Raw genomic sequence first — 26,315 nt, forward strand, 5'->3', positions numbered from 1 at the left:
CAGGAACAAGTATACATCTACAGGATACCACACCAGGACCAAGCATCCAGGTACAGGATAGCACAACAGGAACAAGCATACATCTATAGGATACCACACCAGGACCAAGCATCCAGGTACAGGATAGCACAACAGGAACAAGTATACATCTACAGGATACCACACCAGGACCAAGCATCCAGGTACAGGATAGCACAACAGGAACAAGCATACATCTATAGGATACCACACCAGGACCAAGCATCCAGGTACAGGATAGCACAACAGGAACAAGTATACATCTATAGGATACCACAACAGGAACAAGTATACAGCTATAGGATAGCACAGCAGGGTCAAGTATACATCTATAGGATACCACAACAGGAACAAGTATACATCTATAGGGTACCACAGCAGGGTCAAGTATACATCTATAGGATACCACACCAGGAACAAGAAAACATCTATAGGATACCACACCAGGACCAAGCATCCAGGTACAGGATAGCACAACAGGAACAAGCATACATCTATAGGATACCACAGCCGGGACAAGTATACATCTATAGGATACCACACCAGGGACAAGTATACATCTATAGGATACCACAACAGGAACAAGTATACATCTATAGAGTAAGCACAGCAGGGTCAAGTATACATCTATAGGATACCTCAACAGGAACAAGTATACATCTATAGGATACCACAGCAGAGTCAAGTATACATCTATAGGATACCACACCAGGAACAAGAATACATCTATAGGATACCACAGAAGGAACAAGTATGAAGGTACAGGATACCACAGCAGGGACAAGTATACATCTATAGGATACCACAGCAGGAACAAGTATGCAGGTACAGGATACCACAGCAGGGTCAAGTATACATCTACAGGATACCACACCAGGACCAAGCATCCAGGTATAGGATAGCACAACAGGAACAAGTATACATCTATAGGATACCACAGCCAGGACAAGTATACATCTATAGGATACCACACCAGGGACAAGTATACATCTATAGGATACCACAACAGGAACAAGTATACATCTATAGAGTAAGTACAGCAGGGTCAAGTATACATCTATAGGATACCACAACAGGAACAAGTATACATCTATAGGATACCACAGCAGGGTCAAGTATACATCTATAGGATACCACACCAGGAACAAGAATACATCTATAGGATACCACAGAAGGAACAAGTATGAAGGTACAGGATACCACAGCAGGGACAAGTATACATCTATAGGATACCACAGCAGGAACAAGTATGCAGGTGCAGGATACCACAGCAGGGAAAAGTATATATCTATGGGATACCGCACCAGGACCAAGTATACATCCATAGGATACTGTGATACGGACAGTGCCGGAAACGCCGGAAACACCTTTCCCGTGCTCTTCAAGATGGCGACGTCCAAATTCCAAGCGGAGGACGGTGGCGGTCTAGTCTTCCAGGTAGGGGCGGATGTGACGTCCCGCACGAAGACGAGAGACGCGAGGGAGGCGGAGACAAAAAGGGAGGAAGAGGAAGCGAAGGGAGAGTTGGAGAAGACGGCGGAGAGTGAAGGAGTGACGGATCCAGAACTGGTACCAGGGAGAGAACAAAGGACCGAACAGCAGAGCCGGAGTAGCAGAGAAGAAGACGCGACGGGCGGCGAGGCCCCAGCTGGTACCGCTACCGTGTCCAGTCGTCCCTCGGAGAGCCAGGACGCCGAGACACCCAATGCTACGGTCCTGGAGGACTGTAGCTCCAGGTCAGTGTCTTTCTTGAATTCTTTAAAACGCTGGACTGGGAGGGCGAAAGCGGGGAGAGCAAGTAAAAGCGGGCACTAGTTAGGTCCGCCCTGCTCCTCACATTTCCCTTCCTCACAAACCCTGGTGAATAGTCGCATAGGTGGTGGGTGAATCACACAGTCACGAGAGTCAAGACTTTGTTACTGACGGGTGGTTCTTTCTGTGTTTCCTTTATCTCCCGGGGACGCCAAAACAAACCTGAGGACCTCTCAAGGAACTGACCTGAAGTTACTCACACCAGAGGGACCTGCAGAAGCGGCTACCGGACCTGTTGCTTTGTCTTTATATATTCACGAACTTCTGTTTCCCCTTTCTTTTGATGGACTTTATCAGTTGCCCCTAAACAACCATACCCTTTACCCGCAATAAACAACCAGCATAATAACTTCCGTGTCGTTAGCTCTTGTCCTAAGAGGGTCGATCATAGGTCAGGGTGGCCAAACAACTTACAGATACCACATCAGAAACACGTATACAGATACAGGATATCACAGCAGGGACAAGTATATATCTATAGGATACCACACCAGGACCAAGTATACATCTATAGGATACCACATCAGGAACACGTATGCAGGTACAGGATAGCACAGCAGGGACAAGTATACATCTATACACTAAAACACTAGAACAAGTATGCATCTCCAGGATAGCACACTACGAGCAAGAATAAATCTATAGGATACCACGCATGGAGCAAGTACACATCTGCAGTTAGTCCACCAGGAAGAAATATAAACATGCATAATAGTCCACAAGGAACAAGTATACCAGGACAGACCAGCAGGAGCAGTTACACATCTGCAGAATAGCACACCAGGAACTAGTACACCTCTACAGGATAATGTACTTGGAAGAAGGATATACAGCTACAGGATACCACACTGGGAACAAGTGCATATCTGCAGAATAGCCCACCAGAAGCAAGTATATAGCTGCAGAAAAGTACGGAAGGAACAGGTATACATCCGTAGGATACCACACCAAAAACAATATACATCTATAGGATACCATACGAGGAACAAATATATATCTACAGGATACCACACCAGAAACAAGTACACATCTATAGGATACCACCCCAGGAACAGGTACATATCTACAGGACATCACACCAGGAACAAGAATACAGCGGCAGAACAGTTCACAAGAAACGAGTATACATCTATAGGATACCACAGTAGGGACAAGTATACATCTATAGGATACCACACCAGGAACAAGTACACATCTACAGGATATCACACCAGGAACAAGTATACAGCAGCAGAACAGTTCACAAGAAACAAGTATTCATCTATAGGATACCACAGCAGGGACAAGTATGCATCACCTGTATACCCCACCAGGAGATAGGATACATCACCTGTATACCCCACCAAGAGCTAGTATACATCACCAGCATACCCCACTAGGAGCTAGGACACATCACCAGTATACCCCACCAGGAGCTAGTACACATCACCAGTAAACCCTACCAGGAGCTAGGACACATTCCCTGTATGCCCCACTAAGAGCTAGGATACGTCACCAGTATACCGAACCAGGAGCTAGGGCACGTCACTAGTATACCCCACCAGTAGCTAGGACACATCACCAGTGTACCCCACCAGGAGCTAGGGTACGTCCCTAGCATACCCCACCAGGAGCTAGGGTACGTCCCCAGTATACCCCACCAGGAGCTAGGGTACATAACCAGTATACCCCCCCCCCAGGAGCTAGAATACATCACCAGCATACTGAACCAGGAGCTAGGGCACGTCACTAGTATAACCCACGAGGAGCTATGGTACAGTACCGGTATACCCCACCAGGAGCTGGGACACATCACCAGTATACCACGCGAGGAGCTAGGGTACGTCCCCAGTATACCCCACCAGGAGCTAGGACGCATCACCAGTATACCCCACCAGGAGCTAGGGTTCATTACCAGTATACCCCACCAGGAGCTAGGGAACATCACCAGTATACCCCACCAAGAGCTAGGATACATCACCAATATACCCACCAGGAGCTAGGACACATCACTAGTATGCCCCACCAGGAGCCTGGGTACATCACCAGTATACCCCACCAGGAGCTAGGACACATCACTAGTATGCCCCACCAGGAGCCTGGGTACATCACCAGTATACCCCACCAGGAGCTAGGACACATCCCCAGTATACCCCACCAGGAGCTAGGGTACGTCCCCAGTATACCCCACCAGGAGCTAGGATACATCACCTGCAAACCCCACCAGGAGCTAGGACATGTCACTTGTATGCCTCACCAGGAGCCTAAGTACATCACTAGTATACCCCACCAGGAGCTAGGGTACATCACCAGTATACCGAACCAGGAGCTAGGGCACGTCACTGGTATACCCCACCAGGAGCTATGGTACAGCACCAGTATACCCTAACAGGAGCTAGGATACATCACCAGTATACCCTACCAGGAGCTAGAATACATCACCAGTATACCGAACCAGGAGCTAGGGCACGTCACTAGTATACCCCAGCATGAGCTATGGTACAGCACCTGTATACCCCACCAGGAGCTAGGGCACATCACCTGTATACCCCACTAGGAGCTAGGATACATCATCTGTATACCCCACCAGGAGCTAGTACACATCACCAGTATACCCGAATAGGAGCTAGTGCACATCACCAGCATACCCCACCAGGAGCTAAGATACATCACCTGTAAACCCTGCCAGGAGCTAGGACACATCACCAGTATACCCAACCAGGAGCTAGGGTACATCACCAGTATACCCCACCAAGAGCTAGGATACATCACAAATATACCCGCCAGGAGCTAGGACACATCACTAGTATGCCCCACCAGGAGCCTGGGTACATCACCAGTATACCCCACCAGGAGCTAGGACACAACACTAATATGCCCCACCAGGAGCCTGGGTACATCACCAGTATACCCCACCAGGAGCTAGTACACATCACCAGTATACCCCACCAGGAGCTGGAATACATCACCAGTAGGCCCAACCAGGAGCTAGGGCATGTCACTAGTATACCCCACCATGAGCTATGGTACAGTACCAGTATACCCCACCAGGAGCTAGGACACATCCCCAGTATATCCCACCAGGAGCTAGGGTACGTCCCCAGTATACCCCACCAGGAGCTAGGATACATCACCTGCAAACCCCACCAGGAGCTAGGACATGTCACTTGTATGCCTCACCAGGAGCCTAAGTACATCACTAGTATACCCCACCAGGAGCTAGGGTACATCACCAGTATACCGAACCAGGAGCTAGGGCACGTCACTGGTATACCCCACCAGGAGCTATGGTACAGCACCAGTATACCCTAACAGGAGCTAGGATACATCACCAGTATACCCTACCAGGAGCTAGAATACATCACCAGTATACCGAACCAGGAGCTAGGGCACGTCACTAGTATACCCCAGCATGAGCTATGGTACAGCACCTGTATACCCCACCAGGAGCTAGGGCACATCACCAGTATACCCCACCAGGAGCTAGGACACATCCCCAGTATATCCCACCAGGAGCTATGGTACAGCACCAGTATACCCCACCAGGAGCTAGGACACATCACCAGTATACCCCACCAGGAGCTAGGACACATCCCCAGTATACCCCACCAGGAGCTAGTACACATCTCCAGTATACCCCACCAGGAGCTAGGACACATCACCAGTATTGCACGTGCGCAGACTTGCAATGAGTGTGAGGCTGTCACACAGGCCTGTAATTAGAGACAGGAAGACAGATGAGGTGCTGTGACTGTGAGTGGGGCCAGGCATTGCTGTTGCAGACAGACTCAAGCACTCACCTTTGACCCCAGGGGCCAGGCCCCCGCCTGACTATTCCAGGACTATTTTCTGCTGCCTGCAGCGCTCACAATAGGCTCGGAGAGGGATCAGACGGGTTAATAACCATGTTCGGGCGCGCAGCTTTATTCCAGAGAGACGCTTCCCTCCTGCGCCATTTGTGTCTTACGCCGAGAGCCTCAGAAGGGAAGAAGGCACGAGGACAGGAAGTAAACAGAGCGGGGTCAGACCTGTGGCCGGCAAGAGAGCCACAGGGGGGGAGGAGGGGACTCAACCAACGGGACGGCCAGAGTCCCATCTCTCCTACTGTAAGGAAAATGGGACCCATCTTCCCCTTTTGTGTACCAAAAAACAGGTCTGTAAGGGTACAGAGTACCTTCCAGCATCCACAACCCAGGTTCTACTGCACCTGCTGCACAAGTGATAGCTACACCCCATGGACTTCTACAGATACAGCGGCAATTTGCGGGAAAGAAACTGCCAAAATAAAGCCATATTTGGCTTTGAAAATCGGTGCTCCCCCCCCGCCGGAATCGGGTCTATTTGCATATATATATATCAAGGGATCATATCCGGAAACGCGTCGAGTTGTTCCATTATGGCTGAATAAATCACTGCTTTGAAAGCCTGTGCTGTCCGCGGCTGCTGTTTTTCACGAGGTGAAAAGTATTTGTTGATATATCTATACACGGTCAAATCCAACAACCTGCGATATCAACACAACAACAGCTCCTACAAGCAGACATTACGCAAAGAGGGGCCGGGAGCAGCCCGTTGAAGAGAACATCCACGTTTGTCCCTTCTATGCCTAAAGACTCAATTGATATATTCCATGAGAGAGTGACGGAGGACATTCAAAAACTATATAATCGCACCCACCACAAACAACGGCAAAAACAACAAAAAGAGACAGAGTACATCAGACTAATCAATAAGTTAAGCAAAGATCATGAGGTGGTTGTAAAGCAGTCAGATAAAGGAGGCAACATTGTGCTATGGTCACGAGTGGACTATACAAAGGAAGCACATAGCCAACTATCAGATCAACTATGCGACGATAAAACCTCCACGAAAGAACACAACGAGGCCGAGGAGACACAGAGCAAAACACCCCATCAATTCAAGCGTGACGGCTGATATCAGGAGAAGAACTTACGTTTCTTTGGGTAGAAAATCCAGTGAATCCATCAATCTACTTCTTGCCTAAAATTCACAAAAACATCAATGCAATCCCGGGACGACCCGTTATCTCCGCCATTAGCAGCCTGGGAGCGCACATGACGCAATGTGTAGACGATTAGCAAGATCTAGTGAAGGACCCCCCAACCTACGTCGAAGATACCGGAGACTTCTTAAATAAAATCAAAGGAATACAATGGGAAGCAGACATGAGATTTATAACTCTAGACACAGAGTCATCGTATACATGTAATAATAATAATAAAATATTGAACATAAAATTGGACGTGAGGCCATTGAACACTTTCTAGCCACAAGATCCGCAGCATGTTATGCACATAACGAAACCATCATGGAATGTATACAATGGAGTCTGAATAACAATTATTTCATGTTTGGAACCCAAATGTACAAACAACTAAGGGGCATAGCAATGGGGTCCTGCTTCTCCCCCAGCTACGCCGGTCTCATGGTGGGCTGGTGGGAGGAGCAGATCCTGAGGTCACCACACTCGGCAATGTATGCCAAGCATGTGGGGCACTGGCTTCGGTACATAGATGATGATTTTGTTGTCTGGCAGGGTAGTGAAGAAAGTGCCACTCTATTTATCAAAAACATCAACAATAATTCTGCTAACTTAAGATTCACCTCACACATAAGTGAATAAAGTGTTGATTTTGTAGATGTAAGAGTATAAATGAAGAACAGATCACACCTACTCTGCACAGAAAAATAACGGCGGGCAACTCGACGCTTCATGCGTCAAGTGCTCACCCTCAGCACTTGGTACAAAGCATACCCTACGGGGAACTCTTAAGAATAAAACGAATATGCAGTACCATAGGAGAGCAGGAAAGATGCACACAAGAATCATCGATGAGGTTTAGAAAGAGAGGATACAGTACATCGATCCTCAATCAGGCAGTGGTGAAAGCAGCTCTCAGACCAACGGACTCCTTGCTAGAGCCGAAGGACAGAAGCCTAGAACAGACACATGAACCAAACGCGACCAGACTCATCCTCACGTTCAACCGGCAAGACCGGCAGATCAGGTCCATTATCAAACGCAATTGGCCCATAGTTCTCACCGATGCAGTTTTGGCCCCTGATCTCCTAGATAGTCCGACCATCTCCTTCAGAAAGGGTATCTCCATGAGAACGCAAATAGTGAAACGCAGTCCTGAAATGGTAATGAAAAACAAAACATGGCTACAACCGAGACAAGGGTTTTACAAGTGCTCTTGGTGTCGAGCATGTAGATTTGGCGAAACCACCACCAAATATAAGACCCCATTCAGCCCCACTGAGACCAAGATCAAAGGTAGCTACAACTGCAAGACTGAGTACGCTGTGTATGTTCTGACATGCACCTGTGGCCTTCGATATGTGGGCAGTACTAAGCTACAGGTGCATGTCAGAATCTTACAACACCTGCGAGCAATCGTCAACAACGACACAGAGTACCCAGTAGCTAGGCACTTCAGGACGACACATGGCAATGACCTAAAGTGTCTAAAATGCTATGTGATGGCAGCAATCCCAAACCCCCACAGAGGGGGGAACCGGGAACGAGACTTACGCCAGCTAGAATCCAAAATGATCCTGGAATTAGACAGTAGACACCCTAAAGGGCTGAACAATACAGAGGACCTACATAACATCCTGTAACGCAGTCCACTGTATACAATATATGAAACTTATACATCTAGATATCCCCAGCCTCAACCCCGTTCCTGTTTTTAAACCCCCCGCACAACAATTTTAACTTTAATCATGCACTAGCACACCAACACAATTATTACACTTTAAAGTATTGCGTTTTGCACTCTTGAGTACTGTAGGTAGAAACTATAAGTGCTTTTCTATGTTCACAAATTGCGACCTTTGCACCAACATTTTTAGATGTTATTTACATACAATTTGCGAGTGTTTCACTGATGTCGATGAATTTATTCACATTTAATCTTCTTATTATGTAGATATATGAAATGCTCAACAGGTCTTTTTATGAATTTTTATGAATTTTAAATATATGAATCTATTAGTATATATTTAATATCATGTAATGTAGGACACAATATTTAAGTATAGGTGTGTAACAAAAATTATTTTTTTATCTACAACATGTTCAAGATCATTGTTTATACAGAACTATTTTGCAATACTATTGTCAGTTATACCGGCATTCATACAGTTATTCTAATCAACACTTGCGCTTTATAAAATTATCAAATAATGTTGGATATGTTAGATCAAGCCCAAGCAAATGTGTAAGCAACCATATAACACGCTTTGGCAAAACAGATCATGAGCAATACTAGTAAAATAGTATGGGCCCGATTCACAGAACAAACTTAAGACTAAATCCTAAACTTAGTACCATTCTGGTATTCACAGAATGCACCTAGTACTTCTGGTATTCACAGAATGAACTTACTACTTTTGCTATTCACAGAATGAACTTAGTACTTTTGCTATTCACAGAATGGATTTACGACTACTAAACTTACGTCCGCACTCGGGCCGGAAATTCCGGCCCGGAGGCGGAGCTTCCGGGCCGGAGGCGGAGCTTACGGCCCGGAGGTGGGGATTCCGGCCGATTTAGCTATGGCCGAAATCTCCACCTCCGGGCCGGAAGCTCCGCCTCCGGGCCGGAAGCCCCGCCTCCGGGCCGGAAGCTCCGCCTCCGGGCCGGAATTTCCAGCCCGAGTGCGGACGTAAGTTTAGTAGTCGTAAATCCATTCTGTGAATAGCAAAAGTACTAAGTTCATTCTGTGAATAGCAAAAGTAGTAAGTTCATTCTGTGAATACCAGAAGTACTAGGTGCATTCTGTGAATACCAAAATGGTAGTAAGTTTAGGATTTAGTCTTAAGTTTGTTCTGTGAATCGGGCCCTATGTCTTCTATGTTCACTTGTGATCACATGACACGGGAGAAACAAAAAAACAACCAAAAACTAAGGATATAAAAACAGTTGGCGGACTGCGCGTCCGCATGTGAACAAGGATACTTTGTTACCCGAAACGCGTCATAGGCTGTGAAGAACAAATAAAGACCTGAGTTTTTACCACGATATTTCGGAGTTCGTGTCTCTCTCTTCGCCGGCTGGGCAGTGGGGAGAGTCGAATACTTGTTTCAAATATATATTTAATCAATCAATCAATCATGGCATTTGTAGAGCGCACTACATACCCGCGAGGGTCTCAAGGCGATGGGGCTGCTACTTTTCGAAGAGCCAGGTCTTGAGAAGTCTTCTGAAGGTTAGGAGGTCTTCGGTCTGCCGCAGGCGGATGGGGAGGGTGTTCCATGTCTTGGCGGCGAGGTGGGAGAATGATCTGCCGCCGGCAGTCTCTCTTCGGATGCGGGGTTCGGTGGCGAGGGCGCGGTCTGCGGAGCGGAGCTGGCAGGTGGGGGTGTAGAGGCTGAGTTGGCTGTTGAGGTACGTTGGTCCGGTGTTGTGGAGTGCCTTGTGTGTGTGGGTGAGGAGTTTGAAGGTTATCCTCTTGTTGACAGGGAGCCAGTGTAGGTCTCTCAGGTGGGGTGTGATGTGGCTGTGGCAAGGGATGTCGAGGATCAGGCGTGCGGAGGCGTTCTGGATGCGTTGAAGCCGATTCAGGAGTGTTAGAAAAGGTAGACGGACCGGGAGGGTCGGCCGGGGTCAGGAGGAGAGGTCTCCGGGGAGAGCCGTCTCCAGCGATCGTACAGATAAGTAACTTCCCCCCCACAGACAGATGCCACACAAGGATAAGGTTCAGTGTTCTTTATAAGCACTTAGTTAAGGTACGGTGGAATGGTACAAGGAGGTCTGGACTCAGGGGTCCCCTCGATTATAGTCTCGCAAGGTAGGGAAGGGGGTAGCGGGACAGTCTATGTACCAATCAGGTAGTTCGGATGAGATGATGAGGAGCTCCCAATCCTCGAGCTTGGTGGTACGGGCCGCGGCAGCGCCAGCAGGTCCCGGTGTGGATGGTCGATACAACGGGCCGCGGCAGCGCCAGCAGGTCCCCGGAAGATATGCGGTCCGCGGCAGCGCCAGCAGGTCCCGGTGAGGATGGTCGTTACAACGGGCCGCGGCAGCGCCAGCAGGTCCCCGGAAGATATACGGTCCGCGGCAGCGCCAGCAGGTCCCGGTGAGGATGGTCGTTACGACGGGCCGCGGCAGCGCCAGCAGGTCCCAGGAAGATGAATGTTGCAGAAGGCCGCGGCAGCGCCAGCAGGCAGGACGATGGTTCACAAGAGCGGGCTATGGCAGCGCCAGTAGACCGTCCAGGTTGAGTTCACTCGGTGTCTCTCGACTCCAGGATACAACTGCCTTCCTGCTCCGGAGCTGCCTCAGTTATAGGGCTGGTGCCCTTTGATGTCCGGACCCTCGCACTTGGAGGTCGGAGGGTCCGGGATGAAAGTGTCCAGACACCCAGCAGGGGGTGGAGCCAGTGCCTGGGGGAGCTGGGGGCGATCGGCACCTGGCGGGGGAGCCCTTGTCACTTCGTTCTCCCATTGACCTGCCGAGTGGTCCGCTCACCTCCTGGGTGGATGGTGGTGCCGGGATGTCGGGGCCGGCCAGGCCCGGGGTTAGGGTCGAGGGGAGGCCAGGCGGCCGCGTGGTGCAGGGCCCAAGATGGCGGCTTGACCCGGCCGGGGAAGTCGGTGGGGCTGGACCCCGTGATGAGTAAGGGTCCGAGGGCAAAGGGTCCGTCGGGAGACGGAGTACAGGTGCTTGTCGCGGGGTTATGCCAGGTGGGCTGGAGTCCGGGCCCTGTCGAGCGGGGAGGGAGCAAGTCGTCTGTGAGGCCTGTCCAACATGCGTCCCCCCCAGCTGAAGGCGGGGAGAGTCACCCATCTCCTTGGGGACTCTCTTCGTCGAGGCGGAAAAAGCGGGACAGGCCATCCGCGTTGGCGTGGTCTTGGCCTGGTCGGTGCTCCACGGTGAAGTCCATTCCCTGCAGGGAAATGGACCAGCGCAGGAGTTTTGGGTTCTCCCCCCGCATCTGCATCAGCCATTGCAGGGGTCGATGGTCGGTTTGTACCCGGAAGTGGGCACCAAAGAGATATGGTCGGAGCTTTTTGAGGGCCCACACTACTGCAAATGCCTCCCTCTCGATGGTGCTCCAACGCTGTTCTCGGGCCAGGAGACGTCGACTGATGAAGGCCACCGGCTGGTCATGACCTTCGGGGTTCAACTGAGAGAGGACGGCTCCGATGCCGTGGGCGGAGGCGTCGGTCTGCACCACAAATTCCCGACTGTAATCGGGGGCCTGGAGCACCGGGGCGGTGCACAGGGCGGCCTTCAGCTCCTCGAAGGCCGCTTTACAATCAGGAGTCCAGCTGACCCGCTTCGGTTGATTCTTGGATGTGAGACCCGTGAGGGGCCCCACGATGCTGCCGTAGTCCTTCACGAACCGCCGGTAGTAGCCGGTGAGCCCCAAGAAGGCTCGGACCTCGGTCTGGGTGACGGGGGGCTGCCAGGACTGGATGGCAGCAATCTTGAGTTGTAGTGGGGCCACCAGCCCACTCCCCACTTGGTGCCCAAGGTAGGTCACAGACCCTTGGCCAATCTGGCACTTGCCGGCCTTAATGGTGAGGCCGGCCCGCTGGAGGGCTCGTAGGACCTCTTGGAGGTGACGGAGGTGGTCGGACCAGTGGCGGCTGTATACAGCGATATCGTCCAGGTAGGCAGCGCTGAATTCTTCAAGCCCCGCCAAGACCTGGTTCACAAGGCGTTGGAACGTGGCGGGGGCATTCTTCATGCCAAAGGGCATGACCTTAAATTGATAGTGGCCATCGGGGGTAGAGAAGGCTGACCGTTCCTGAGCCCTGGGTGTGAGGCCGATCTGCCAGTAGCCCGCCGTTAGGTCGAAGATACTAAGGTAGCGGGCGGCCCCCAGCCGGTCGATCAGCTCGTCTGCCCGGGGGATGGGATGAGCGTCGGCCCGGGTGACAGCGTTTAAGCCCCGGTAGTCGACGCAGAATCTCAGTTCAGGTGCGGTGCCGGGGGCAGCGGCTTTGGGAACCAGTACAACCGGACTGGCCCAGGGACTGTCCGAGGGCTCGATGACCCCGATCGTGAGCATTTTGGCCACTTCCTCTTGTATGCAGGCCCGTACCCGATCTGGTACGCGGTAGGCCCGATGCCGGACAGGGGGACTGTCCCCGGTGTCTACGTCGTGCAAACACCAGGGGGTGACCCCGGGGGTGAGGGAGAACAGGGCAGCGAACTGCAGCAGGAGGTCCCGGCAGTCCTGGCGTTGTTCCGAAGTGAGGGCGTCAGAGAGCCGGACCCCGTCCACGGAGCCGTCCTTCTCCTGAGTCTTCAGGAGATCCGGGAGGGGCTCGGAGTCTTCTTCTGTGCCACTGTCTGTAGCCATCAAGAGGCTCAGTTCGGAGCGCACAAAGTGTGGTTTGAGCCGGTTGGTGTGGAGGACCCGAAGGGGGTTCCGGGAGGACCCCATGTCGATGAGGTAAGTGACGGGGCTTTTGCGCTCGACCACTTTGAAGGGCCCCGTCCACTTATCTTGCAGGGCACATGGTTCGGTGGGGGACATCACCCATACTTGCTGCCCAGGCTCGAATTCAACGGAGGAGGCATTGTGATCATACCACCTCTTCATGTCCTCCTGGCTGGCCTCGAGGTTCGCCTTGGCCATCTCCCTGAAGCGCCGGGTCTGGTTTCGTAAGGCCAGGATGTATTTGAAGACGTCTGGAGGGGTCGTTAGGGGGGCCATCTCCCAACCTTCCTTGACTAGGCTGAGGGGCCCCCGCACAGGGTGCCCGTATAGGAGTTCGAAGGGGCTAAAACCGAGGGACTTCTGGGGAACTTCCCGGTAGGCGAAGAGGAGGCACGGGAGCAGTACATCCCACTGGCGACGGAGAGGCTCTTCCAATCCCCCAATCATCCCTTTGAGAGTGCGGTTAAAACGCTCCACTAGTCCGTTCCCTTGGGGGTGATAGGGGGTCGTGAATCTGTAGGTGACCCCGCATTGTTGCCAGAGGGACTTCATGTATTTGGATATGAAATTCGTACCCCGGTCGCTGACGACTTCTCGGGGGAAGCCTACCCGGGAGAAGATCCCCATCAGGGCCCGGCCAACCACCGGAGCGGTCACTGTCCGTAGGGGCACCGCCTCGGGGTAGCGGGTGGCATGGTCCACTAGTACCAAGATGAACCTGTGTCCTTGTGCCGTGCGGGGGTCCAGAGGTCCCACAATGTCTATCCCCACCCTCTCGAACGGGGTGGTGACCACAGGGAAGGGTTGTAGAGGGGCCTTCAGCTTCCGGCCACTCTTCCCGCTGGCTTGGCATGTGGGGCAAGATCGGCAGTGGTTCAGGACGTCATTCCTCATTTTCGGCCAAAAAAAATGGGTCACCAGGCGACTGTACGTTTTGTCCTGGCCCAGGTGTCCAGCCAGGGGGACATCGTGGGCCAGGTTGAGCAGAAAGTCTCGGAAGCGGAGCGGCACCACCAGAACTCGACCGGCCCCCAGCTCGGCGATTCTTTGCTCGCTGTAGAGCAGGTCGTTATCCCAGTAGACCCAGTGGGTTCCGGTGGTGTCCCCGGCGTTTTGGGTGCTGGCTTGTTGGCGGAGTCCCTCGAGGGAGGGACAGGTCTTTTGTTCCTGGCGGAACTGTTCTTGGGTGGGCCCCCCTTCTTGCCGCCACTGAGCCAGATCCGGAAGGTCCTGGTGTGGCGCGTCTTCTTCGGTAGTCGGGTCCGGTAGGTCGGACTCGCCGTTGTCCCCTACAGGGGCCACCGGGGGCGGAGGTGCTGGCCATTCGGTTTCTTCTGATCGGGGGGCGGCACGGGCGGCCATGGATCGGGTGGTTATGCAGGCCCAGTCCGGGAGGCCCAGCATCCCCAAGTGCTCTCTTCTCTCGACGGTGGCCCACGGGGAACTCTCGAGGTCATTCCCCAGGAGGCAGTCCACGGGGGCATCGTCCCGGACCGTCACCTTCAGTAGGCCGGAGACCCCTCCCCATTCAAACGGGACGCAGGTCATCTTACACATGCTCTCAGAGTTGTCTGCCGAGCGGACGGGGCAGAGAATGTTCGGTAGGATCTGCTCGGGCTTCACCAGGTGACAGCGGACGGCCGTCACGCTGGCGCCGGTGTCACGCAAGGCCTCGGCTCTCTGTCCATTAATGGTCACCCACTGACCGTATTTTCTGGTGTTGGCGGGTAGGGGGGCCCGCGGAACCATGTCTCTCCCCCCTAAGCATGCCAGGACCATGGCGGCCGGTTCCCACCCTTGCTGGGCCGGCTCATACTCTTCGGGTCCCTCCGACGATTGCTCTTCCCCTAGGGCAGCGGCAGCTACCTGGCGGGGCTTGGGTGTTTGGTTTAGCGGGCAGTTCGGATCATTGGCGTAGTGGCCTAGTCGCTGGCACCGGTGGCACGTGACGTTGGCTCGGTACCCAGGCCGCAACGGGGGGTTGCCCCGGCCGGCCGGAGCCGGGGTGCTGGCCACGGGTGTTGCGGGCAAGGCGTCTCTCCCTCGCCCCTGGCCCCCTCCTCCTCCCCGAGGACGGTGCTGGCCTTGGTTGTTTCTGTTCTGTTCGTGTGGCCCCCTCCGGCCCACTCGGGTGCTTTCCCATCGGTCAGCTTCCGCGGCGAGCTGCCGGGGGTCAGTCAGCTTACTGTCGAGTAGGTGCTGCCTGAGCTCGACGAAACAGTTGTTTGACAGGTGCTCCCATACCATAAGGTTGAAGAGTTGTTCGTAGGTGGTGACCTGACTTCCCTTGATCCAACCCTCGAAGGCCCGGCTGAAATAGTTCACGTACTCTACCCAAGTTGTACCTGGGATCCGGGTGCAATCTCTGAACCTCTGGCGGTACATCTCGGGCGTGAGGCCGTAGCGGGTGAGGAGGGCAGCCTTCATGTGGTCGTAGGATGACATTTGGTGATCGGGGAGCTGTAGCAGGGCATCGCGACCCTCGTTGATAAATCTCCCCCAAAGTCCGGCTCCCCAATCACTCCGGTCGATCCGGTGGGAGGTCATTGCGATCTCATAGGCTTTAAACCACTGTTGTATGTCGTCTTCTCGGACATACTCGCGGACCACATCCTTGGGGATGTGAACTTTTTTCTCAATTGGCCCCGGGGTGTGTGGTCGCTCAGGCACCCCCAGTTCCTTATTCTGTTTGCGCAGTTCTATTTCCGCCAGTTGGCGCTCGTGCTCGAGCGTTATTTTTTTCTCTTCCAGCTCTCTCTGTCTCTGCTTTTCCTCTCGTTCCTCTCGAAGCCGCATATGCTCGAGGTTGAGTTTCTGTTCAGCTAACTTGAGTTCCCCATCCATCTTGAGTCGTGCCATCTCTAATTCGTGTAATCTGACTCTGTCTCTTTCTCGTATCTCCTCCTGCGAGAGGCCCGTTCCCCGCTCCTCGGGAGTCGTGGCGTTCCCCTCCGGTGTGATGCTGTTTTGGTCTGGTGCGACGCTGTTTTGGTCGGAGGGTCCTGCGACCCCAGTTTCTGTCCATGACTCAAGAGCGCGCTTTAGATCATCCTTGGTACTCAGGCCGGTGGTAGCAATGCCAAGTTCTATGCAAAATTGTCTCAGTTCGTGGTGGTTGTATTCTTCTAATTTCTCCATTTGGAACTTCTCGGTGGAGCTGCTATCTTTGGTCGACATCGTGCTTTGTCGTGGGGTGAGCTACTCTCTGTACGATTACGCGTTGATTCGGATCGCGCCGCTGGCCACCAATGTTAGAAAAGGTAGACGGACCGGGAGGGTCGGCCGGGGTCAGGAGGAGAGGTCTCCGGGGAGAGCCGTCTCCAGCGATCGTACAGATAAGTAACTTCCCCCCCACAGACAGATGCCACACAAGGATAAGGTTCAGTGTTCTTTATAAGCACTTAGTTAAGGTACGGTGGAATGGTACAAGGAGGTCTGGACTCAGGGGTCCCCTCGATTATAGTCTCGCAAGGTAGGGAAGGGGGTAGCGGGACAGTCTATGTACCAATCAGGTAGTTCGGATGAGATGATGAGGAGCTCCCAATCCTCGAGCTTGGTGGTACGGGCCGCGGCAGCGCCAGCAGGTCCCGGTGTGGATGGTCGATACAACGGGCCGCGGCAGCGCCAGCAGGTCCCCGGAAGATATGCGGTCCGCGGCAGCGCCAGCAGGTCCCGGTGAGGATGGTCGTTACAACGGGCCGCGGCAGCGCCAGCAGGTCCCCGGAAGATATACGGTCCGCGGCAGCGCCAGCAGGTCCCGGTGAGGATGGTCGTTACGACGGGCCGCGGCAGCGCCAGCAGGTCCCAGGAAGATGAATGTTGCAGAAGGCCGCGGCAGCGCCAGCAGGCAGGAGGATGGTTCACAAGAGCGGGCTATGGCAGCGCCAGTAGACCGTCCAGGTTGAGTTCACTCGGTGTCTCTCGACTCCAGGATACAACTGCCTTCCTGCTCCGGAGCTGCCTCAGTTATAGGGCTGGTGCCCTTTGATGTCCGGACCCTCGCACTTGGAGGTCGGAGGGTCCGGGATGAAAGTGTCCAGACACCCAGCAGGGGGTGGAGCCAGTGCCTGGGGGAGCTGGGGGCGATCGGCACCTGGCGGGGGAGCCCTTGACACTTCGTTCTCCCATTGACCTGCCGAGTGGTCCGCTCACCTCCTGGGTGGATGGTGGTGCCGGGATGTCGGGGCCGGCCAGGCCCGGGGTTAGGGTCGAGGGGAGGCCAGGCGGCCGCGTGGTGCAGGGCCCAAGATGGCGGCTTGACCCGGCCGGGGAAGTCGGTGGGGCTGGACCCCGTGATGAGTAAGGGTCCGAGGGCAAAGGGTCCGTCGGGAGACGGAGTACAGGTGCTTGTCGCGGGGTTATGCCAGGTGGGCCGGAGTCCGGGCCCTGTCGAGCGGGGAGGGAGCAAGTCGTCTGTGAGGCCTGTCCAACAAGGAGTTTGGCCGGGGCTCCTGTGTAGAGTGCGTTTCCATAGTCCAGTCTACTGCTGACGAGGGCCTGGGTGACCGTCCTTCTTGTTTCGGTGGGGAGCCACTTGAAGATCCTGCGAAGCATGCGGAGGGTGTTGAAGCAGGAGGATGAGACGGCATTGACCTGCTTCATCATGGAAAGGGTAGAGTCGAGGATGACTCCTAGGTTGCGTACGTGGTCGGTGGGTGTTGGGGGTGTTCCTAGTGCAGTCGGCCACCAGTAGTCGGCTATTCCTTATCCAATCAGCGACGACCTTCATTCCTTCGTGGAGGTTGCTTTTGGTGGTGTGGGGGTCCTTGGTGAGGGGGAAGATCAGCTGGGTGTCGTCGGCGTAGGAGATGATGTTGAGGTTGTGCCGTCGTGCGATGTGGGCGAGTGGTGCCATGTAGATGTTGAACAACATTGGGCTGAGGGATGAGGCTTGGGGTACGCCGCAGATGATCTCGGTGACTTTGGAGTGGAAGGGGGGAGGCGGACACTCTGTGTTCTACCTGATAAAAGTCCGCAATCATTGTCTGTGGGAAGCACAAATGTAAAACATAAACTCAGCATGTCTTTATAAGTTCAAAACTCTCTAGATTTCGAAATATGGGCAAATTTGTTTAGGTATCTGATTCTCTAATTAGCAGTTCTTTTACTTTGGCGTCTGGGCATATTTCCTGTTCCCGGTCCAACCCTCTCAGAGTGTGAGGAAAGTATTTTCACACTAAGCATGCAAAGGCGAGGAGATATACTGTAATGGAGACCCACCCTCACCTCAGAGGCTCAGCACCTAACGCCGACGTCTTACGTCATCACGCTAAAGTAACAGACACCATCTCTAGGTCGGAAGCTGGGCACATGGGGCAGGGAGGTGAACCAGCTGTCTCTCAGCCACTCAGTGACCCCTGAGCAATATGTTGCACCGAGAAGGAAGTGTGAACTCTCTGTAGGATTCACTACACACAGGCGTCCAGCTTCATTGGAATGCCCTCCCACAACAGCTGCGTGTCACTGAGGATCTCCAGATCTCTGTTGTGTATCTCTACTATTCTATAGGCACCCTTGTTTTAATCTCCAGATCTCTGTATTCTATCTTTGTTATTCTATAGGCACCTTCTTGTTAATCTCCAGATCACGGTATTCTATCTTTGTTATTCTATAGGCACCCTCTTGTTAATCTCCAGATCTCTGTAGTCTGTCTCTATTATTCTATAGGCACCCTCTTGTTAATCTCCAGATCTCGGTATTCTATGTTTGTTATTCTTTAGGTACCCTCTTGTTAATCTCCAGATCTCTGTAGTCTGTCTCTATTATTCTATAGGCACCCTCTTGTTAATCTCCAGATCTCTTTATTCTATCTTTGTTATTCTATAGGCACCCTCTTGTTAATCTCCAGATCACTGTATTCTGTCTCTACTATTCTATAAGCACCCTCTTGTTAATCTCCAGATCTCTGTTGTGTATCTCTATTATTCTATAGGCACCCTTGTGTTAATCTCCAGATCTCTGTTGTGTATCTTTATTATTCTGTAGGCACCCTCTTGTTAATCTCCAGATCTCTGTAGTCTGTCTCTATTATTCTATAGGCACCCTCTTGTTAATCTCCAGATCTCTTTATTCTATCTTTGTTATTCTATAGGCACCCTCTTGTTAATCTCCAGATCACTGTATTCTGTCTCTACTATTCTATAAGCACCCTCTTGTTAATCTCCAGATCACTGTTGTGTATCTCTATTATTCTATAGGCACCCTCGTGTTAATCTCCAGATCTCTGTTGTGTATCTCTATTATTCTATAGGCACCCTCTTGTTAATCTCCAGATCTCTGTATTCTATTTTGGTTATTCTATAGGCTGCCTCATGTTAATTTCCAGATCTCTGTAGTCTGTCTCTATTATTCTATAGGCACCCTCTTGTTAATCTCCAGGTCTCTGTATTCTATCTTTGTTATTCTATAGGCACCCTCTTGTTAATCTCCAGATCTCTGTATTCTATGTTTGTTATTCTATAGGCACCCTCTTGTTAATCTCCAGATCTCTGTATTCTATCTTTGTTATTCTATAGGCACCCTCTTGTTAATCTCCAGATCACTGTATTCTGTATCTACTATTCTATAGGCACCCTCTTGTTAATCTCCAGATTTCTGTTGTGTATCTCTATTATTCTATAGGCACCCTCGTGTTAATCTCCAGGTCTCTGTATTCTATCTTTGTTATTCTATAGGCACCCTCTTGTTAATCTCCAGATCACTGTATTCTATCTTTGTTATTCTATAGGCACCCTTTTGTTAATCTCCAGATCTATGTATTCTATCTTTGTTATTCTATAGGCACCCTCACCGGCTACTACCGGCGGTTCGTGAGGGACTATGGCAGCATTGTGGGGCCCCTCACGGGACTCGCATCCAAAAACCACCCGAAGAAGGTCAACTGGACCCCAGACTGTCAAGCGGCCTTCGAGAAGCTGAAAGCCGCCATGTGCACTGCCCCTGTGCTCCAGACCCCCGACTACAGTCGGGAATTCATCGTACCAACAGATGCCTCTGACCATGGCATCGGGGCGATCCTCTCCCAGCTGAACTCCGAGGGACTTGACCAACCGGTGGCCTTCATCAGCAGACGCCTCCTGGCCCGAGAACGGCGCTGGAGCACCATCGAGAGGGAGGCCTTCGCAGTGGTGTGGGCCCTCAAAAAGCTCCGGCCCTATCTCTTCGGTACCCACTTCCGGGTGCAAACAGATCATCGACCCCTGCAGTGGCTAATGCAGATGCGGGGGGAAAACCCCAAACTATTGCGTTGGTCCATCTCCCTGCAGGGGATGGACTTCACTGTGGAACATCGACCGGGCCAAGACCACGCCAACACAGATGGCCTGTCACGCTTTTTCTGCCTCGACGAGGAGAGTCCCCAAGAGGATGGGTGACTCTCCCCGCCTTCAGCTGTGGGGGACGCATGTTGGACAGGCCACGTGAAGGGCTTGCTCCCTCCCCTCATGACAGGGCCCGAGCCCCGGCCCTCCAGGTGTTACCCACAGAAACAACCCGCACCCCGTCCCCAGACAGGACTCCTGCCCCCGGACCTCTCTGTATCATGGGGCCGAACCACTACCGGCTCCCTCGCCCGGCCCGGCCGCCATCTTGGACACTGCACCACGAGGCCGCGTGGCCTCAGCTTGACCCTAACCCTGGGCCTGGCCAGGCCCCGACATCCCGGCACCACCATCCACCCAGGAGGTGAACGGACCACTTGGCAGGTCGATGGGAGAAAGAAGTGTCGATGGCTCTCCCCCGCCAGGTGCCGATCGCCCCCCAGCTCCCCCGGGCGCTGGCTCCACCCCCCTGCTGGGTGTCTGGACTCCCTCATCCCGGACCTCCCGACCTCCAAGTGCGAGGGTCCGGACATCAAAGGGCGCCAGACCTATAACTGGGGCAGCTCCAGAGCAGGAAGGCAGTTGTATCCTGGAGTCGAGAGACACCGTGAAGAACTCATCCCTGACGGACTACTGGCGCTGCCGTAGCCCTGTCTTGCGAACTATCGTCCTGCCTGCTGGCGCTGCCGCGGCCTTCTGCATCCTCCATCCTCGTTGGGACCTGCTGGCGCTGCCGCGGACCGTTGTAACTACCACCTTCACTGGGACCTGCTGGCGCTGCCGCGGACCGTTGTAACTACCACCTTCACTGGGACCTGCTGGCGCTGCCGCGGACCGTTGTAACTACCACCTTCACCGGGACCTGCTGGCGCCGCCGCGGCCCGTCCATCTAGAACGCCGAGCTCGAGGATTGTGAGCTATCCATCATACCATCTCAGCTACCAGATTGGTAACAAGACTGTCCCGCTACCCCCTTTCCCAACCAAGAGACTAGAGTCGAGGGGACCCCTGAGTCCTGACCTCCTTGTACCATTCTATCGTACCTAAAGATTGCTTATAAAGAACGTCAAAACCTTATCTTTGTGTGGTGTACATCTGTGGGGGGGAAGTTACTCGTCTGTACGATCGCTGGAGACGGCTCTCCCCGGAGACCTCTCCCCCTGTCCTCGGCCGACCCTCCCGGTCCGTCTAACAGTAACCATGTACCTCTCACAGGTATACAGCTGTACCCTACAGTACTGTCCTACCTCTAACCTTTATCTCCACACACCACCTTCTCTTACCGCTTGCAGACCCCTTCCGTCTCACAGCCTCCTCTTACCTCTCACATGCATCTCTACCTCACTATCTCCATGTACCTCTCACAGGTATGCAGTTATACCCTACAGTACCGTCCTACCTCTAATAGACCTTCATCTCTAACACACCACCTTCTCATACCCCTATCAGACCCCTTCCATCTCACAGCCTCCTCTTTCCTCTCACATGCATCTCTACCTCACTATCGCCATGTACCTCTCAGAGGTATACAGCTGTACCCTACAGTACTGTCCAACCTCTAACCTTCATCTCCACACACCACCTTCTCTTACCGCTTGCAGACTCCTTCCATCTCACAGCCTCCTCTTTCTTCTCACATGCATCTGTACCTCACTATCGCCATGTACCTCTCACGGGTATACAGCTGTACCCTACAGTACCGTCCTACCTCTAACCTTTATCTCCACACACCACCTTCTCGTACCCCTAGCAGACCCCTTCCATCTCATAGCCTCCTCTTGCCTCTCACATGCATCTCTACCTCACTATCGCCATGTACCTCTCACGGGTATACAGCTGTACCCTACAGTACTGTGCCGGGTCTAATAGACCTTCATCTCTAACACACCACCTTCTCCTACCCCTAGCAGACTCCTTCCATCTCCTCGTACCTCTCTCACACGTCTCAACCTCAGTCTCCAGGTACGTCTTCCGGGTATACGGCTCTAGCCCACAGTACTTTCCTACCTCTAATATACCTTCTTCATTAATACTATCTCCTACCCCAACAGACCCTTCCCATCTCACAGTCCCCCCTCTAGCTCACAGCCTCCCCTCTATCGCACAGCCCCACTTACCTTGATGTTATTGTATATTGGCTCCAAAGATCAATATATCTTACTTCTCCTGCACTGATCAATAAGCCACCGGCCTCTGAATTGAAGCTAAGGGACCCTTTGCAAGTCTTGCCATGCTCACATGACAGATTTTTGGCACACTTTGTATGTAAATGTAAATGTAAATGTAGTGCATTTATATAGCGCTCCGCAAACCCCCAAAAGGGTCTCTCAGGCGCTGTGCACATACCGCTGTGGAACCCTTCCTGGCCTTTCCCTGTGAAGTGTCCACTCCTCGGCAGCCCCAAGGTGAAGCCAGGCATCCTAGCGCTTTTGGGGTCGTTATGGAGATTAAGCAAGCTATTGCCCAGAGTTGCAGAGTGGGACCCATGATTAGAATAGGCACCGAGGCGAGAATTATCGGGTTTGGGGAAATTGAGCCCAAGACCCGCCGAGGCGGGAATTGAACCCTGGTCCGGGCCAGACCTCTGCATCAGGGTCTGCCGCTCTAACCATTGAGCCACACTTCTCCTTGAAGATGCATTTTACAAAAAGACGGGGCTGGACTCAGGTCAAGAACTAGGAAGAGATGAAAGTTAGGCCGAAGACAAGACATTACAAAAGAGAAACAGATGCCAGAACGGAAGGATGAATGATCAGATGATAATCAGAAAAGAGACCCTTTTAGGAGCTGGGTTGCACAAATCCTGCAACACGACCCGATAGTGTGGCGGTATCCGTCGGCCTCGAGCCACAGGTTGCAGCTGTGACTACTGCATAGGAAGCAGTCTTTCTTCCATGTCTATGCGTGATTCTTTCCTTGCGGTGCTGGGCAGTCTGTGGCCACTGGGCAGTGTCCCCTGAGAGTGCTGGTGTGGGTGCTGGGTACTACTAGTGCTCCAGGGCCGCCCATACTATCCCAGACCGAGTTACTCCCTTTTTTACTCTCTCTAGGTGGCAATCAAGGTTTACTACAGCGGGAAGGATGTCTTGAGGCCGAGATTTAGATTCACACAAGAAACAGCACTCAGAAAGACTTCCGCTGGAAAGAAGACACAAAGAAATACATACAGATAATAGCGTCTTCTGTAGAGAAACAACGCCAGTAGTTATGAAAGCTCTTTACTGAAAGGTGCTATATTTATCCTGTTAGCTGCTAGATTTATCCTGTGAACTTCTGGGTGCTAAGTTTATTCTGTGCACTTCTAGGTGCTAGATTTATCCTGTGTACTTCAGGGTGATAGATTTATCCTTTGCTCTGCCGGATGCTAGATTTACCTTGTTAACTGCTAGGCGCTAGATTTATCCTATTAGCTGCTAGAATTATCCTGTGCACTTCTGGGTGCTATATTTCCCCTATTAGCTACTAGGCGCTAGATTTATCCTATTAGCAGCTAGGCGCTAGATTTATCCTATTAGCTGCTAAATGTTTGATTTGTCTTGTGCACTTCTAAATGCTAGATTTAACCTATTAGCGGCTAGGCGCTACATGTTTCTTATTACCTGCTAAATGCTAGTTTTGCCCAGTGCACTTCTAAGTTAAAGATTTATCCCATGCACCACTAGATGCTAGATTTAACCTTTTAGCTGCTAGGCGCTACATTTATCCTATTAGCTGCTAGGCGCTAGATTTATCGTATTAGCTGCGAGGCGCTAGATTTATCCTATTAGCTGCTAAATGTTAGATTTGTCCTGTGCACGTCTAGGTTTAAGATTGATCCCATGCACCACTAGATGCTAAATTTAACCTTTTAGCTGCTAGGTGCTAGATTCATTTTTTTGCTGCTACATGCTAGATTTATCCTTTAGGCTTCTGATGTGTCAACTCATTGATCATCAGAAGTGCACAGGTTTGTGGTTTTTACTTTTAAGGGAAAGCTGAGCTCTCGAAAAATGAGTCCGAAAGGTGAAAGCGGTTAAGGTGGTATAGGCATTTTCCACAGATTTCACCAAGTCGTAGCCTGTGCTTCCCAATCAGAAAGGTTTATATCTCTGATGATAACAAAAATGGTTCTCTTTTCTAAAACCCCTCTTATTGCGGGATGTTGAGGGATGGGAAATTGGGTGTCCCCTCTGCTTATTGGGGCCTGTGAATGCCAGTTTCCTCTTCCCTAAAGGGAAGGGCTACTTGTGTACGTTGCCTCTGGGGCTACCAAAACATAGAAGTCTGAGGGGTTCTTGGGTACGTGCTCCTCCAGCCCTTGTCTTTCATTCATTCTCCGTCTTATTGTCTTAGTTCAAAGAAATCCAAACCAGTATGAGACTAAATGGTGAACGGAGGCGGGAGCTTTGAGCTGTCAGTCATTTGGCGTCATCTGGTGACATTCTTGGGTTAGGAAGTGAACGCGGTATTTACGCTTTTAATGTGCAAGGAGCAGTGTATTCCTGTTCTGTCTAGTGATACCATAAGGCCAAGGTAGGTAAAAGCCTTATGGCCGCACCACAAATGTCCACAAGAGGGCGTCAGATTGTCAACAATTGGAAAGAGACTGCGAAATGACAGTATTGCGCGGGGCTCTGTGGTTCTGTTGTCCTGTGATTTTCCACAAGATCCTATCTAAATGTAAATGGAGCAGACTCTGTAGCCTGGCCTGCAGACCGTTTGATGCGTGAATTTCACAGCAGGCTCCCCCAGTGCCGGCCCTTTACGCGCCCCTTTTGATGTATTTCGATGTTTATGATATGAATCTGCGGAGGTGCTTGTTCAGCACTCTCGTGCTCGGCTGGCAGCAGAACTTGCTTTCCAAGCTCTTTTAAAGCGCTGGAATATTCCTCAATGCTGATGTAGTGGTAGAAGGATGAGGTGGGCCTAGCAGCTCGAATCCCTGCCGCGGCGCTAGTCTCAACATCGCATGATTTTGGGAAATCACTTAGAGCCTGGCTTAGATCTTGGCGGATGGGGTACTCCGTCATAAGGGTGATGGATAACCCGTCCGCCAAAATATAAATCCCGTAGGATATTATGGGCTTTATAATTCGGCGGATGGGATATCCGTTACCGTTGGAACGGAATACCCCGTCTGCCAAGTTCTAATTCAGGTCCTTAATCTCCCTGCTCCCAAATGTGTGTAAAATGTATTTGTGTAACCCCCACTTGATGTACATGATCTTGTAGGCCCCTAATGTACAGTGCTCTGTTGCCTCACAGCTAGGGTCAGGCCATTTATATACCACATACATACATCGATCTGTTTCACACCGCTAGGGCGTGACCTCGGATGACATCGGGTCCTTCACTGTGGTAAGGGTTCAGGACACACCAGCTATCGGACCAGCCCCCTCCTTACCCCCTATCAGGAATGATCCCTCCCTCGGAATGAGAGCCTTTGTGTCACTCCTGCGCCTGCTGCACTGCCCCAGCAGACCTGTGCAATCAATAGCTGATTGGCTACCTGCCTCTGAACCCTATGACGTTCCAGCCAATTAACGACTCAGCTCAAGGCCACGTGGCAAGAGCGGGAGTTCTACTGAGCAGCCAGTGACGCTGACATGCAAATGCTCTGTTTTTGCGTACGTTTTGCAAAGGCCTTTGGGAAACGTTGCCAATTGTCACGTTTGCAGAATCTTCGCTTTGACATGAAAATCCTCACTTTTGTCACAATGTAACAAGCACATATATCAATTGAATAATAGCCGCATGCTTCTGCATACGATGTACATATTAGGCT

General features: G+C 52.0%; 2 protein-coding genes across 2 annotated transcripts in view; one reads left to right on the plus strand and one right to left on the minus strand.

Annotated features, from left to right (window-relative positions):
- LOC146863455 (dedicator of cytokinesis protein 2-like) overlaps window positions 1-26,315 on the plus strand; it is a 2,657,619-nt gene that overhangs the window by 1,663,273 nt on the left and 968,031 nt on the right. The gene's annotated exons all lie outside the window — the stretch shown is intronic.
- Window positions 1-26,315, minus strand: part of LOC146863456 (uncharacterized) — a 447,230-nt gene that overhangs the window by 366,464 nt on the left and 54,451 nt on the right. The gene's annotated exons all lie outside the window — the stretch shown is intronic.

This window comes from Triturus cristatus, chromosome 2_2 (assembly GCF_964204655.1).
Source record: "Triturus cristatus chromosome 2_2, aTriCri1.1, whole genome shotgun sequence".
Lineage (NCBI taxonomy): Eukaryota > Metazoa > Chordata > Amphibia > Caudata > Salamandridae > Triturus > Triturus cristatus.